The 15,688-nt window shown below is 43.6% G+C and overlaps 2 long non-coding RNA genes across 3 annotated transcripts in view; one reads left to right on the top strand and one right to left on the bottom strand.

Moving 5' to 3' along the window:
* The window catches only part of LOC110340234, a 208,342-nt gene that overhangs the window by 33,557 nt on the left and 159,097 nt on the right, over positions 1 to 15,688 (bottom strand). The gene's annotated exons all lie outside the window — the stretch shown is intronic.
* Positions 1,765 to 9,688, top strand: LOC121143603. Its single transcript, XR_005880855.1, has 3 exons — positions 1,765 to 1,843; positions 7,540 to 7,647; positions 9,061 to 9,688. It is a non-coding gene; the product is annotated as an uncharacterized LOC121143603 (long non-coding RNA).

A 15,688-nucleotide genomic window follows, 5' to 3' on the forward strand; every position in this document is an offset into this window, starting at 1 on the left:
GATGCTGGGTTTTCTGTCCAGGCCTTCTGTGAATTCCTTCTGCTTGGAGTGCCAGATGAAAAAAATCAAGCCCCCACCTGCTAGAGCAGGATCACTGAGAGACCTCAAGGACATACTCCAAGGCAGCAGTAACAGAGGGCTCCCAGCTTCATGTATTTCCATGCCCCACATCAAATGGTTCCCAAAAATGCCATGTAATCAGAAATCACGGAAAGAGAGCACTGTCCTCATTTCTCAACCATCTGCAGGAAGCAGGCGACTCGACCATCTTGTCGTGGTGACTGAGGACCTTCTGCCAGGCAGCCCCAGCCCTTCTGCCGAGCAGCCCTCACTTGGAGCTTGTCCATTCCTGCTTTCTGGTGAGCATTCCCTGACTTCGGTCCAGATGGTGGGAGACAGGCAGGTGGAACAGGCCACCAGCTTCCGCCGGATGGTGAAAATGAATGATGGTAATAAATATGTCTTTGGTCACTTGAACAGCCTATACCTCACACCCAGCATTCAGCCAAGACACCCTCCTGAGTTCCTAAGGCCCCCTGTAACAGGTTCAGAAGTGTCCCATTCCCTAGCACACTGTTATTCAGGTCAGATAAACAGCAGAATACTAATAGAATTTCTTTTCCTGAAGAACCAGAACAGGCTAGACCTGTTGAAAATTCTTGCAAACTGTTCATCTGTGAGTCATATTTGTATCACCATGAGTGACTGGGTTCGGGGTTAATTGCAAAGTTTGGCCAGCTGCCTCTGCAATTGGCTCAATTAGTTATGGAGGCTGCTAAAACAATGATCTGAGGTCACTGGCAGATTCAGACCAAGGGGCAGCAAAATTGAAAGAGAAGAAACCAGCCAAATTAAACCAAAGAAAAGGCCAGTTTGCAGCTATGCGGGAATTGTGCCCAGCATGAAGCCGGGGAGAGCAATTAGTTAGAAATATATCGAGTTGTTGATAATTGAACATCTTAATTTTTAAATGCCAATTTTATATAGTTTGGCTTGATAAGATGACCCTATTGATTTTTCAAGAAAGCACTGCTTTCACATCTCAGGGTTGCCTGGGCTGCAGACAGGAAACAGCCCAGTAGGAAGAAAAAAAGCATCATGTCTCATGTCTCTTCCCTGATTCTGACGTGCTCTTCTCAAGTGCGTCTCAGGGAAGATGCTCTGGTTAAGGCTCAGGAGAATTATCAAGACATCACCCCTGTAAGTCTCATTCTTTCCAACTGAAGCGGTATCACCAACTTGCTCATGGCTCCCAAACGAACTGATGGATGGCAATGTGGTGTTATAAGGTGGCACGTTATGCATAGATAATTTATAAAGGCTGCACATATAATGGTTATCAGCTCCTATTGGTATGTGAGCGTATATGCTCCCAGGGGAGAGAGTAAACTTTGAGTGCAATTGTAACTGATTGCCCCTGTGTTCCAGTGTTGTTTCTAGTGGCAAACAATGCCAACGCAGTAACAAATTGCCATAGAGTTTTTCATTAGTCACCAGAGTGTAAAAGATTTGATAAATAACAAGAAAGCATTGGTTCTTTAGGGTGGGAAATCCATGATATTGGCATCAACAAATGACATTTCTTTGAAAAAGATGGTGTCACGGTTCTTAGAGATTATTTGCCTTGCTGCTGGGACATAAGAACACCCCCTAGGAGCCTGTAAAGACTGTGTCCCCAGCCAGCCCTACCCCCACATTGTTACATCATATCTGTGACATGGCTGAGTAGCTGCCTAGTGTGGGCCCTGTCTATTCAACAGGAGGCAGAGAAAGAGAGGAACCCAGCGTTCACTGAACTTGCGGAGTTGCAAAGACAATGGCAGTGGCGACACTGCTTAGAAAGGTATGCACGGAGGTCTGGGGTTGGTACGGCACCCTCTGTCCTTGACCAGTGTTCGATTCTACAGCCGCTGCCCCCTGCTCTTCGGCTCTGGCACCGGGCCGGCACATGCCTCCCTCCAGAGCCGCTGCCAGCTCCACTCCAACAGCAGCTGTCGCCACAGCCCTGGGAGAGCAGCATGACCGCTGGCACCAGCGTGAGCGGGGCACATCTGCAGAGCGTCCCCTGCCCTTGGCTTCGTGCCTGTGGCTCGGTGCCCTGCTATGCAGAAGGTTCCCAGATGGTGCCACTTAGCAGGACCCTCTTCACCACGGAGGCTGCAGCGCGTTAGCTTTTTCACCCCTGAGATGTTCCGTTCGGCTGTGAGCAACATGGTGTTTTCCAGACACATGCTCATCTTTAACATTTCCGTACACAGGGGGTGAAAAAATTCCACTGGTGACCTTTGCAGAGTCTAAATGGGTTAGCCCTCGGGTGTTAAGAGGAAATGGTATTTTAAAGACCAAAACACCAAACACATGAGGACATTATGCTAAGTGAAATGAGCCGGTCCCAGAACAACAAATATGGTTATGATCCACTTACACGAGGTATCTAGATAAGTCAAACACACAGAAACAAAACGGAAAGTGGAGGCTGCTGCAGCTGAGGAGGAGGGACACTGGGGAGTTAGGGACAAATGAAAACAGATCCCTGGTTCTGCAAGTTGAAGCCACATTGGAGGTAGGCAGTAAGTTCTATGTTACTAACATAAATGGCACAACTAAAGGTTTAAAGACATTTTAAAGGTCAACAAGATGCCTTTGTGTGTAAAGATGCTTGCTACAAAGTCTGATGACCAGTGTTTAATCCCTTGGACTCACGTGATGGAAGGAGAGGACTCACTCCCTAAAGCTGTCATCCTCTGACCTCAAGTGCCCCATGAAGGACCTACACATAAATAAATAAACCATCTGTAACTCCAGCTCTCAGGAATCACAGGATCACTCACGACCTCCCTGGAAACTTGCACACAAACGCACAAAAAGCTGCTATCTAATATTATCTAATGACATTTGGGTGAAAGTATATAGATCTGTGTCTCACAGCTCCTTCTCCTCATCTACAAAGCTTTGTAAAAATGAGACCAGAAATGGAAGTTCAATTCATAGCACCTGTCCAAAATGTAAGAGGATGAGCCTCACAGACAGATTAAAGGCTAGGTTGTTTTTTTTTTTCAACTAACTGCCTCTCTCAGGATTAAAACCATAGCTCTTAATGCTCTTCTATGTCTACTTTAGCCAAAACAGTAACCAGAATCATAAGACTCCTTGGGTTAGTGTTGAAAGGCTTTGGCTTGCTCTTACCAGAGCCTTGGAAATAGCCCTCCATCCAGGGCCGATTCCATGTACCCAAACAAATGCCACCTCCTATACTATTTTTTCAACGATCCCTGAAGAAAGTCTAGATGAAAGCTAGCCCTAGGCCCAGTTTCAAGGAGACACCCTTCATATTCTGAGCTTCCCCTTAAGTCACTCCAAAACTGAAGCCCTGTAGAAACTAGAAGAAAAACTTCCAATTTAGAGCCACACACCAGGAAATAGACCAAAAAATGGCCTGGTCTAAAGTCCAACACATATCAGATTCACTCTGGCTTCTGCAGTGACTCTCAAAACTCCTGTCTTCCAAGTGCACCACCTTGCAGGTCTCTAGAAAGCTCTGTTCACAGGCCACTCCTGCTGAGAAGTTAAGGAGCTGTCTGGCCTGACCATCCAGGACTTAGTATCTCGGAGGTTTTGCTGGGCGGCACTTCTGGGTCCTGTGAATGCTGCTCTCCAGGCTCCTTGCTGTTGACCAGCTTCTGTCCTGTGGCTACCTTTGCACCCTGGTTTCTACCCTAGCCTGCCTAGGGTCCCTGTCTTTTTTCTTGGATGTCAGTTTAGAGCTTTTCCAGACTCTATTTCCTCCAAGTCTCTCAGAAGTTCTGGGTGTGCCCTGTCTTGGTCCCTAATTTGAGGGACAAACTTTGAGAAGACCACTGCACATAGACTGTTGTTGCAAGCAGACAGAGAAAATGAAGGAAAGGCAAGGGACATATACAAACAAAGAGAGAAACTTAGCTAATGTTTCCTCAAAGTTCATAGCTAAAGTACTAGCTTTCATGCAGTATGTGTACAAGGGCAATAATCAGAGTCCCGGAGAATGAGCCCCAATAGCTGGCCATGCCCACTCCTGCCCCTCCCACGGTAGACAACCATCCTCTGTGTTGTCAAAGAATTCTGGGATACCCCTCGTTCTATCACTTTTTCAGGAACTCTGAGCTTTTAGAGGCTTACAAGGTCCTCCTGCTGTGCCCCAGCTCCTAACACAGGCAATGGTATGGCGGAATCTGTTAAACACTTGATGAATGAGTGAAAGAGTTCAAGGACCCATAGGATCAGCATTGTGGGTAAGCCACACTGCTTCAGTCAATAGTTTTCCCAAGAAGAACTATGGGCTTGGAATGCAAATGCCCACTTCCTATATTGGGGTCAGGCTATGATTCTCATTTTCCTAGACAATAAGTTACAGGGCATTAGAGGTTCTTTGTGGCTGCTAACCTGCTGTACTTGCACTAAGTACTTATCCCCTCTGCCTTTTCTCTCCAGTCTCATCCACCCTGCTCCCATGAGAGCAATCAGGGACAGCATCCATGACATTAAACAGTGTTTATAAAGTGAAATTACTCTCTTAGTCAGGAAACACAGTCCCAAGGGCTACTTCAGCAGGGTGTAATTAATGAACTGGTTTTGGGTCTTTTGGTGTGCTTTTTTTAACCCACCAGTGGCCAGAATCAGTCACTCAGACCTACAACTCAGACTCAACATGGTGCCAGATAAAGAAGTATGCTTCTCAATGCCCTCAACATCACAAAATAAAGGTTGGGAGAACTAAACTTATGCAGTCAAGGTTCCCTTGATTCTCCTTCTCCTTTCAGCCTTACAATTTCTTTTGAGAAATTCTGGGTGTCCCAGGTTACCATGTTTGAGGTGGCATTTGTTGTCATCCACTTTAGCAATGACTTAAATATGTCTAAAGTTTGCAAAAACCCGATGTAGTGGCAAGGTGGCATGGGACACCATGACTTAGATGCTACTATAGGAATAAAAACTTTCTTCCTGCCAAAGATTCACTAGAAACTAAGAGGAGAGTGAGGAGAGCCAGGAAAAGTGCTTTTGACCATTTCCGTAGTACCATTTCAGGGTCATCAAACTGTAGAAAGCATGAAAAACTCAAAATGTCCCATTATATCCCATGCAATCAGTACCTGGATTAACCCGTTGATGATCTGGTCTTTTCAACAATCTTGAGATTATTCTGTGATGCTATGAAAATGTTAGTCATCATCACAGTGCATGTGACCCTATCATCTAAGTTCAAATGTTCCCAGCACAGCACATTCTCCTTAAGTTGGATAACTAGCTAGAAAACTGCTTTGACACAGAAAAACTCCCACAATGCTGGCAATGGGGAAGACCCAATTGTGAGTCAAGAAGGATGACCTCATACAATGTGGGGGTGGACCTTGCTTGTCTGCCAGGAATGCACTCAGCTGACTGGCCAACAGCTTTCTCACAAGCGCTTTGCCAGAAGCTGGCCCCAAAGCTGGTTGCTTCTCTTTAGAACTCTTGGTGTGACCTGACACCATTTCCCTCACTTCATCCCCCTATTGTATAAATCATGGCTGAACGCAACTTTCTCACTTCTCATGTGACTGCTCAGAAAACTCTGCTTCTGGGGGCCCAGGCTGAGTGTACTGACTCCTGGAAAGCTGTCAGCTTTGACTCTCCATGGTTCTCCAAACTGGGCTATACCCAAGGATCTATCCCCTGATAAGGAGTGCATTTCCATCATTGATTCCAACCAAACAAGGCACGTGGTTATCAAGAAAGAAAACAGAAACACAATAGCCAGCTGCCCCTTAAGCATGGAATGCTGAGTGCCTGTGCTGACCTGAAGTATCTATGAAGTATCTTCAGAATCTATGAAGCCAAGAGATGAGAGCCCTAACTAGAGCCACCTCCTGGCCTTGCCCAAGATCCCCAGAAGAACTCTTATGCAGAAGGTTAGATGCTATTTGTCACTGTGATACTGGAGAACCCAGTATCCTGATGTAACTTCTGACAGCTAAAAGTACCTCCCTTCTGGCTCCCAACAGCATAGTGCAGCATAGACGCCTCCTAAAAGCCCCAAGCTCAGCTCCCTTTCTTGTGTCTGTACTTGTCACCAGTGCATCAGCTCTTGGATCTGAGCCCTTTCCCTCTTGCTCTTCTCATGTTCCCAGGCCATGTGGCTTTCCAGTTCCTTTGTGCCAGCCAAAGAACACTAGAGATGGAGAGGGGGGGTCTCAATAATCCTGGATAGTTGCTTTACCTCCCACAACTGGGCTCCTCTATACGAGCCCAGCTCCCTCACAACCGTCTGGCCTGATTCCTGTTCTTCCAATTACCCAGATTTTGAGCTTTGGCTAATCTCACCTCTGATACTTCAGCTGGTAGAGTCTTCCTGCTTTGTTCAACTCTGACATGGCTCACCATCTCCAGCGTGATTTCTCAGATTATGTAGCCAAGTCTCTAAATTTTCCCTGTTGTAAAATCTTGAAAGACTTGTGTTTCCTGACTGAGCTATGAGGGATGAAGTCTCCCTAGTCTGTGAATCCCACAGGCATCCCCAATTCATGAGAACATTTTATACCTGAGTCCTCTTCACACATATTAAATTCCTTTTTCACCACAATAGACCACCCTCCACAGATCATGAGGTCCCTCCCAAACTCCTCCTTGCCTTCTCTGACAAGGGAAGCCACAAATGTTCCGTGGAGAACAGACACCACTCTGGCATTAGTTCATCAACCCCAGAAATGTAGTGAGCATCTGAGTCAGAGCCAGGTTTCAATAAGCCAAAACTCACATGGGCTCACCCTTTGCAAGAGCTTGCTAGGGTGTCTATCATGGGTACTAGAAAATCTGTCTAGGAAGGGGTCAAGATAAACAGCAAACCCAAGCCAGTTGGAACTGTTTCCTCAGAGAGTTGACACCTCTAGCTCTTGGAGTCTTGGATTTTGTTGAGCAAATTCTCTCACATCCAAGACTTTTGTCCATCTGATTCTATGGATATCAGTTAAACAAAGGCTAGGTGGTGATGCATCCTGGTTAAAGTCATGGGGATCCCAGACTTTGTAGGGCAAGGGTGCCTTTCTTCCTCATCAGATTCTGGAACATTCTCTGAGAAGTCTGTAATGTCTTCATGTCCATATTGCCTTGGTCAACCTCAGTGCTGTTTAGAACTACATCCAATGTCCATTCTTTAGCTTTCTGCAAAGTTTGGGATGCACATTGTTACTCCCTGTGCTTCACATCTAGAAATATCCCACCAAAGAAGGAAAAAGATTCCTTACACACAGCTCTAAGCAAGATAAGCAAATGAACAAACTTGGTAAGTGGCAACCCAGGACACAAACCTCACTTCTAGCATACAGAGTCTCCATATATCCACCCAGCTGTCTTCAACGAGGTAGATTGATTACTTCCCCAGCTACTGGGGACTAGGAAACTGGGGCCTTGTTTCCTGATTCTGGGCTTAACAGAGACAGAAAGCAGGCCAAAAATACATCAGCATGGGTAACAAGAGAGACTCGGAAATTCACAGCCTTCAAGGGCTTTGTTCTGTTTTGTTTTTAGAAGAATCTATTCCAGACACAATGAGTGCTCGAAAGGCCCAGACTCAGGATGGGTTTGTTCATTCCTGGCTTTAGAGAGAAGTGTGGCAGAGCTACCACGGACATTTTGGTAACTAAACTTTTACTCTGTATTCTTTTTCTCTGTATCTTAGAATTTTCTCAGAGTAGAGACCTTAAACAACATAGGAGTAAAGACAGTCTTTGGGCAAGGAGTTTTGTACCCAGAAAACTTTACACCCTGTCAAATCCATATTAGTATGCTGGAACCACCTCAACAAAGTGCTATAAACAGGATGACTTCAGCACAGAAATATATGCCCTTAAAATTCCAAGCACTCAAAGTCCAGGACAGAGGTATCAGAAGGCAGTGAAGTCCAGGTCCCTTGATTCTTCCTGCGGCCTTTTGACATCTGTGACTGTCTTTGCACATAGCTATACAGGCCCACTCTCTGGTTTCGACTTTATATTGTGTTCTCTCTGTGTTTCTGGGTCCATATTTCTCCATCTACAGGGACACCATCACTCTGTTAAAGCCCACCCTGCTCCAGTGTGACCTCATCCTAACTAATTCCATTTTGAACAATCCTATTTCTAAATAAGATCATATCTGAAGTAATAAGCTAGGACTTTAATACATAAACCTGGGGAACACAAGTAATAAAGAGTTTGACCTTCTCAAATGTATGTCCTCCTCACAGGCAAGATGTCATCATCCACCCCAGCCTCACACGAACTCTTAAGTCAATCCAACAGCAGTTCTAAGTCCAGACTCTCACCCAAATTCTTAAGTGAGGTGTGGGTAAGACTTAGTATATGGTTCACCTATTCTTGGATGAAAGCCTTCTTCCCTGTGAACCTACTAAAACAGAAGACTTATCGGCTTCTGGAGTGGGAATGCCTGTCCTACTGTGGCATAGATGAGAAGGGAGGGAGATCAGAAGGAAGAAGAGGCTCTGGGTCCCAATCAAGTCTAACACCTAGCAGGGGAAACTGTTTTTATTTGTTGTTTGCTTGGCTGGTGTTGAGTTTTCGAGATAAGACTATGCTACGTAGCCCAAGCCAATCTCAAATTTGTAACCCTCCTGTCTCAGTCTCCCTAGTGCTGATATTACAGGTGTTTGCACTACATCTGGCTTTGTTAGAATTTCATACATGAGAGTATTCCTCTCTGGCTCCATACTATGAGTTAGGCCTCAATATAAGGAAGGCACTTTCCCTCTGTAGATGCTTCAGGTACGGCCCTAAAAGGGTACCTTTCCAGATATCCCTCACAGGATTTTGCAGATATAAGTCAAACAGCTATTTATTCTATCTTCCTGTGATGGCAGAGTCTATTGCTCAGCAGAAGCAACTCTAGGATTGAACACAACTAGTCCACCATTGACTGTTGTCATACTCTGTTAAAGCTGTCAGGGAAAATCAGTTTCCAAAGCATTTAAAGATCTAGTCTTGGCCAAGCTGTTGGATCTCACTGTGGAACCAAAACTTTCAACACTCTTTCAGAAACTTGTTTCAATTTCAGCTCCAGAAGCAGAGTGGGAAGTTCTGTCCCGCAGAAGCAGATGGCTGTTTCCAGTGATAGGCAGGAGTCGTGTGAACTGCTTCTACCATCCACATGCAAGCCTCTGGACTTCTCTAGGATGACTTGGCTGTGCTTGCCCTTGTCACAGCGAATAATAGGTATCTGGTTTTCAACAGCATGAATGAGCATGCGGGACATTGTGCTTAGTGATGTAACTGGTCACAGAAAGACATCCACTGAGTGATCTTGCTTGTGTGTGAAATCTAAAAACATCAAATTCGTAAAGGTGGACAGCTTAGAAATGGAAAATGTTGGTCAGTTAGACAGGACATATTATTAGACATTCTGGAGATCTGGTGCACAGTGTGGCTACAGTTAATAATTGTGTATTTATACTTAAATTTTTCTCAAAAGTAGATTTTAAATATACTCATTGTAAAAAAAACCATGAGAAGTTATGTGAGGCAATAGAGTAATTAGCTTAACTAGATCATTTCACAATGTCCTATAAGCACACCACAGAGATATTATGGGTTCAATTCCAGGCCAGCCCAGTAAAATGAATTTCACAACACAGTGAGTCACACACAGTTGTTCTCTTCTCCAATGCATATGAAAGTTGTGGTTGGGGCTGGCATGATGACACATGTCTTTAACCTCAGCACTCAGGAGATAGAGGCAGAAAGATAACAAGCTCCAAAACAGCCTAGACTACAAAGAGAATCCGAGTCCAGCTTGGTTACCTAGAAAAACTCTCATTCCAAAAACACGATATTTGTATATGTATTACACAACAGTATATTATGTATACAATCATATCTAAAAATATATGTACCTTGATTTTAAAATGTCTTACTTCTAAAATAAGATAACAATTATCTGGACCTTCAGCATATCATAATCTTTTCAGTGATCAAGGCTCTTCCTTCTGGGTTTGCTAAGAGATCAGAATGAGGGTTAACAGAGGCGAGAGTGGCACCAGCAATTTCTTAAGATAACAGGGAAGTTTGCCATACTGATTGACCTCTGTTCACAAAAAGCCATTTCTCTCTATCATGGGATGCTGTGATAGCATTTCACCCACGAGAGAATGTCTTTCAAAAGTGGAGTCAGTTCTTTCAAACGTGCTGTTGCTTTAGCAACTAAGTTTATGCAATGCTCTAAATGCTTTGCTATCCTCTCAACAATGTTCCAGAATCTCCAGGACAGGAATAGTTTCCATCTCAGGAAAGCACTGTCTTGCTTATTCATGAGAAGCAACTAAAGTGTTGAAGTTCTATCTGGCCACATCTTCAGGCTCCATCTCCAGTTGCTGTTTCGACCATAGCTACTTCCTCCACTGAGGTCTCAGGACCCCTCAAGTGAGGGGTTGAAACTGACTGACTTCTAAATTCCTATTATTGCTGACATTTTATCTCCTGCCAAAAATTCCCATGGGTCCCTAATGACATCTAGAAGGTGAGTTCTTTCTCATAGATGCTCAATTTACTTTGCTCACATTCACCAGAGAAATCATCTATGGCAACTATAGCCTCATGAATGTATTTCATTTGTTGTCAAATAAACTGTTTATTGTATGTGTACAAGTGCTTTCCCTACATATATCTATGTATCACATGCATGCCTGGTGTCAGTGAAGGCCAGAAGAAGGCATTGAATACTCTGGGATGAGAATTACAAATGTTTATGAGCCACCACGTGGGTCCTGGGAATAGAACTAGGGTCCCCTGCAAAAGTAGCCAGTGCTCTTCATCTCTGAGCCATCTCTCCAGCCCCTTACTGTATTTCTTAAATAATAATATTTTAAAGTCAAAAAGATTCCTTGATCTGTGTTCTTGGACAGGAAGACCAGTCACCCATGCTGTATGTCTCTATCAGAGCTCTTAGATGACCAGATGAACTCTCAATATGCAGTACAATTTTGAAAGGAATTTTTTATCCAGGTAGTAGGTCTCAACAGTGAGCCTAAGTCATTCAGTAAACCATGGTGGGAGCAAATGTGCTGTCATCCGAGCTCTGTGCTTCCATGTTAGAGCACAGACAGAGTATGCTTAATGGCCCTAGGGTTTTCAGAATGGCAAATGAGTATTGACTTCAACTTCTGTCATCAGTTGCATTGACCTCTGTCATGGTTTGGATAGGAAATATCCCTAATGGCTAGTGTGTTGAAGGCCAAGTCATGCATCAGTATTCATGACTGCTTCATGAGGATGCTAAATTCAGTGGGCTTATCCCTTTATATGTTCATAGTCGAATGGACGACTAGGAGGTGGCACCTGGTTAGAGGTAGGTCACTGGGGATGTGGATTTGAAGGATGTATCTTGTCTTGTCCTCTTTGCTTGTTCTGTATCCTTGCTAGTCTAATGCAGCCTCATTTGCCACAACATTCCACACCGCGATACTCCTGGTAAAACCATTCCATGATCAGCCTTTCCTGCTGTACATTGATTCCTGTTTTAACACAGTGGCAATGACCTAATATGATCCCAACAGAAAGCCTGCCATTGAAGCTTCAAAACCAGGCATTGCTTTTCTTCTCCAACTAGGAAAGTCCTGGAGGGCATCCTCTTCCAGCAGAAGGCTGTGTCAGCCACATTCGGATTCTGGTGTGCAGAATAGTCACCAGGGTGACAGTAGTTTTAATAACAATTTGCCTCAAATTAGAATCCCCATGAGGAGGGAGCTTCAACTGAGAAATTGTTCTGGTGGCCTTAAATGATGTGGAAGGAGCCTTTCCAAAAGTGGGTGGCAACTTCTATTATCTGGCTAGATAAAAAGTGTGTGTGTGTGTGTGTGTGTGTGTGTGTGTGTGTGTGTGTGTGTATCAGAAGGAAGCTTATTTGCATTTTTTGACTTAGCCCTCCCTCTTACCTCCAAGCTGATCTACCCTGTTCCTCTGCTTATGTCAAATCCAGCATTTCCAGGCTTCCATTGTTGATTAAACACCAGCAGCCTCCAAGAATCTTCCAGACTTGTGGTATCAAATTGAGGCTGCTGTGGCAGCAGCCTCACAGACAGATCAACTACCTACCGGATTCATGGCCTCTCCAATGTCAGGCAGCCATCATAGGACTTCTCTGACTGCTGGACGCAAGCAGCTACAGGGTTCTAAGATTCTCACATGTGAGGCAGCTGTTGTTATTTCAATGTAAGTTGATCTAATACACACACACACACACACAATTTATGTGTTTTCTATCAGTTCTGTGTCTTTAGAGTAGTGGTTCTCAACCCGTGGGTTGCAACTCCTTCAAGGGTTGAACAACCTTTCACAGGGGTCACCTATATACAGATGATAAAAGGGCTGAAAGAGAAATCAGAGAAACATCACCCTTTACAATTGCCACAAACAACATAAAATACCTTGGGGTAATGCTAACCAAACAAGTGAAAGACCTGTATCGTAAGAACTTTGAATCTTTAAAGAAAGAAATTAAAGAAGCCCTCAGAAAATGGAAAGATCTCCCATGCTCTTGGATAGGTAGGATCAATGTAGTAAAAATGGCAATCCTGCCAAAAGCAATCTGCAGATTCAATGCTATCCCCATTAAAATCCCAGCACAATTCTTCACAGACCTTGAAAGAACAATAATCAATTTTGTATGGAAAAACAAAAGACCTAAAACCACTAGAAAACACTAGTATTTACATTGTGATTCATAATGGTCGCACAATTACAGTTATGAAGTAGCAATGAAAATAATGTTATGGTTGGAGAGTAATCACAACGTGAGGAACTGTATTGAAGGGCCATAGCATTAGGAAGGTTGAGAACCACTGTTTAGAGAGCCCAGCTTCTTCCCTTCCTAGCTCTCCTGGGTACTTGCAGCAGCCTCTCCATTGGCACTGAACACACCACCTTACACGTCATATTATGGAGCAGCTTCTTCCATAGAGCCTCATGAACCAGATTCAAACATTTCTTCTGCTGCTTCCTCACCTCTCTCAGCATTCACGGAATTGAAAGAGTCACCTCCTTGCTCTGCATCACACTTTGACTTGGGAGTTTTGTGGCTAGTTGCACCTTTTATTCAAACCACAGTTCAAATTCTAATAATGCCCGTGTTTCTAAAGCAACTTTAAACTTCCTTCAAGCACTTCCCCTCTGCATTCACAGTTGCACTGATTGGCTCAAGAGTCTTTCATTCTTTCTCAGATTTTGACATCATTTCTTTATTAAGCTTAATCACAGTGAGAATTATCAAATTAGCATTGACTTACAATAAGAAGAAAAGACATGAGACCTGTCATTTTACCAGAACCTGTAGAGGATTGTTGAGTCCCCAACTGTCCTGGTCTCAATTTTGTGTCACAGGAAACAGTGGTCTAAGGAGAGGGAAAGATAGGAAATGGCTGGTCACTGGGGCCATCAGAATATAAAATATTTCTCAGTGTTCCATCTTGTTTGGGTGTTGTCCATGGCTTTCCTGACAATGCCAATTGTAAAATTGCTGACCACAAAAGAATAATACAAAATTTCATGAGAAGTACCAAAATACCACACAGAGACATGAAATGAGCCCATGATGTTGGGATAGTGAAGACGAGCATTATACAGGTCCAAAGGACTAAATGCTGGGGTAGACCCAGTGTGGAGAGTCCTCAGCATCCAATTTATTTTTAAAAAATACTGAATTTCAATAAAGCAATGTACAATAAACTGGTGAATGTCTGCCCCATAAATACATACAATATTCATTCATTTAAAATAAATAAATTGGGGATCCAGAATGGTGGATCAAGTAAAGGCATATGCTGAGCAAGCCTCAAAACCTAAACTTGGTACCCTGAGTTCAATCCCCAGGACCCACATAAAGATAAAGGAAGGAATTAGCTCTACAGAGTTGTCCTCTGACCTCCACACTGCTCTGGAACATCATGCACACATGCAATAATAAATAAATAATATTTAAAATAAGCACCTGTAATCCCAGCACTTGGAGGACTAAGACAAACGTTCAAGGTCCCCTTGTCTACCTTGTAAGTTTCACACCTACCTGGATTACATAATAAGACCAGGTCTTCAAGTACAAATAAATAAAATGTTTAATTAGGCAAGAAAATAGATCCAGATGCATCCAGATGTCCTGACCTGAATACAAAGGTCAGTATTGTCACAGGACATGATGAGGGAGTACTTAAAAACAGTCCCTCTGAAGTCCTGGAGTAGATACACCTATATTTTGAGACATACTTTGGCCATGCCCCAGATTACTGGTCTGTCCCTGATTAGCATTCATCTGAAAGTGGATCCCAGGGATTGATAATCCATAAAAGGTGACTCTCAGCACCAATGCTCTTTTCAGAACACAGCCTTTGTTGCCAAACCAACCGAGACCTGAGTACCAGCCCTTATCAGCCAAAAATATGGGAGTCTAGATTGAATACTCTGATTAGGAGTACCAGGATCTGGTATGCTCTGACATCAAGAAACTTCCTGAGTGCCAATGTAGTGCTGCAAATGGAAAATTCCATGCCTAACCTCATGTGACAGGTTGCAGTCAAAACACAGGTGCACTAAAATTGTGTAAAATTACCTCCAGGCTATGGATATAGGTGTAAATACAGTGTGTGTTTATACATGAGTGCCATCTTGAAGGCAGTACATCCAGTAGTAATAAATATTTCAAAATCTAAAAAGAAAAGAAGAAATAAGGAATCCAAACACTTCTGTCTCTGAACATTTCAGATAAGGGTTACTTGACCTATAATAACATCTACCAGAGAGTCCCTGAGACAGTTAAATGAGATCAGGTGTGTGGAATATTGGTTAAAGGCGCATATTAAGAGCATTAAGGATGCACCAGACAATGTTTTGTAACATATACCTCCTAAGACTGTCTTAGAAATGAGATAAGGTATGCAAAGTCCTTTTGCTGGGAAAGGTTGACATGGGGAACTGTCTCAGAGTCATTCTGAAACATTGGACAAAGGTCTTGGCTCAATGCACATTCAGAAGCCAGTAAGTGTTCATCATCACTGCATTACCATGAGCCCTAGAATGAGGCCAACCAGTATCTAACTCAAGCAGAGTAAGAGCAGAGTACAGAGGAAGGTAGAGGTAGACAAGATGGACAGATTTGGTTCCCAGCACCCACATCTAGCAATTCATAGCTGCCTGTAACTGTGACTCCAGGGGATCAGATACTGTCTTCTAAACTTTATGAGTACTAGCCTTTACTCACATACATACATACATACACTATTTTTTTTAACAAAAAGACAGCATACATGTGAATAGTTTATTGTGGAAAATGCCACAGATTAAAATACGATGGACAATGACCTCTAGGCAAATATGTGTGATCTACTTCCTCATTAGGGTGCCTGCCTTTAGCTTATGGTGATGTCAGTCAACAAATATCTTGTCATCACAGTTAAAGAATGCACAGGAAATGTGCTCCAGCTGAAGTCCTCGCTCTGTGGCATGATGTTCCCATGGCCAGGGATCCTTGAGTGTGCCAAGACAGCTCCTACCTTCAAACGTGGCAACCTAACTAGGAAGACAGCATAGAACTACAAAAACCATAAGAGTCAGGACAAGTAGAAATGTGCTATGGAGAGAGTATGTGGCTGGCAGAACTGAAGAGAGTGACCATCTGGGTATTGTGGGGGATTTGTCTGTGC

This window comes from Mesocricetus auratus, unplaced genomic scaffold, assembly GCF_017639785.1.
Source record: "Mesocricetus auratus isolate SY011 unplaced genomic scaffold, BCM_Maur_2.0 Super-Scaffold_100013, whole genome shotgun sequence".
Classification (NCBI taxonomy): domain Eukaryota; kingdom Metazoa; phylum Chordata; class Mammalia; order Rodentia; family Cricetidae; genus Mesocricetus; species Mesocricetus auratus.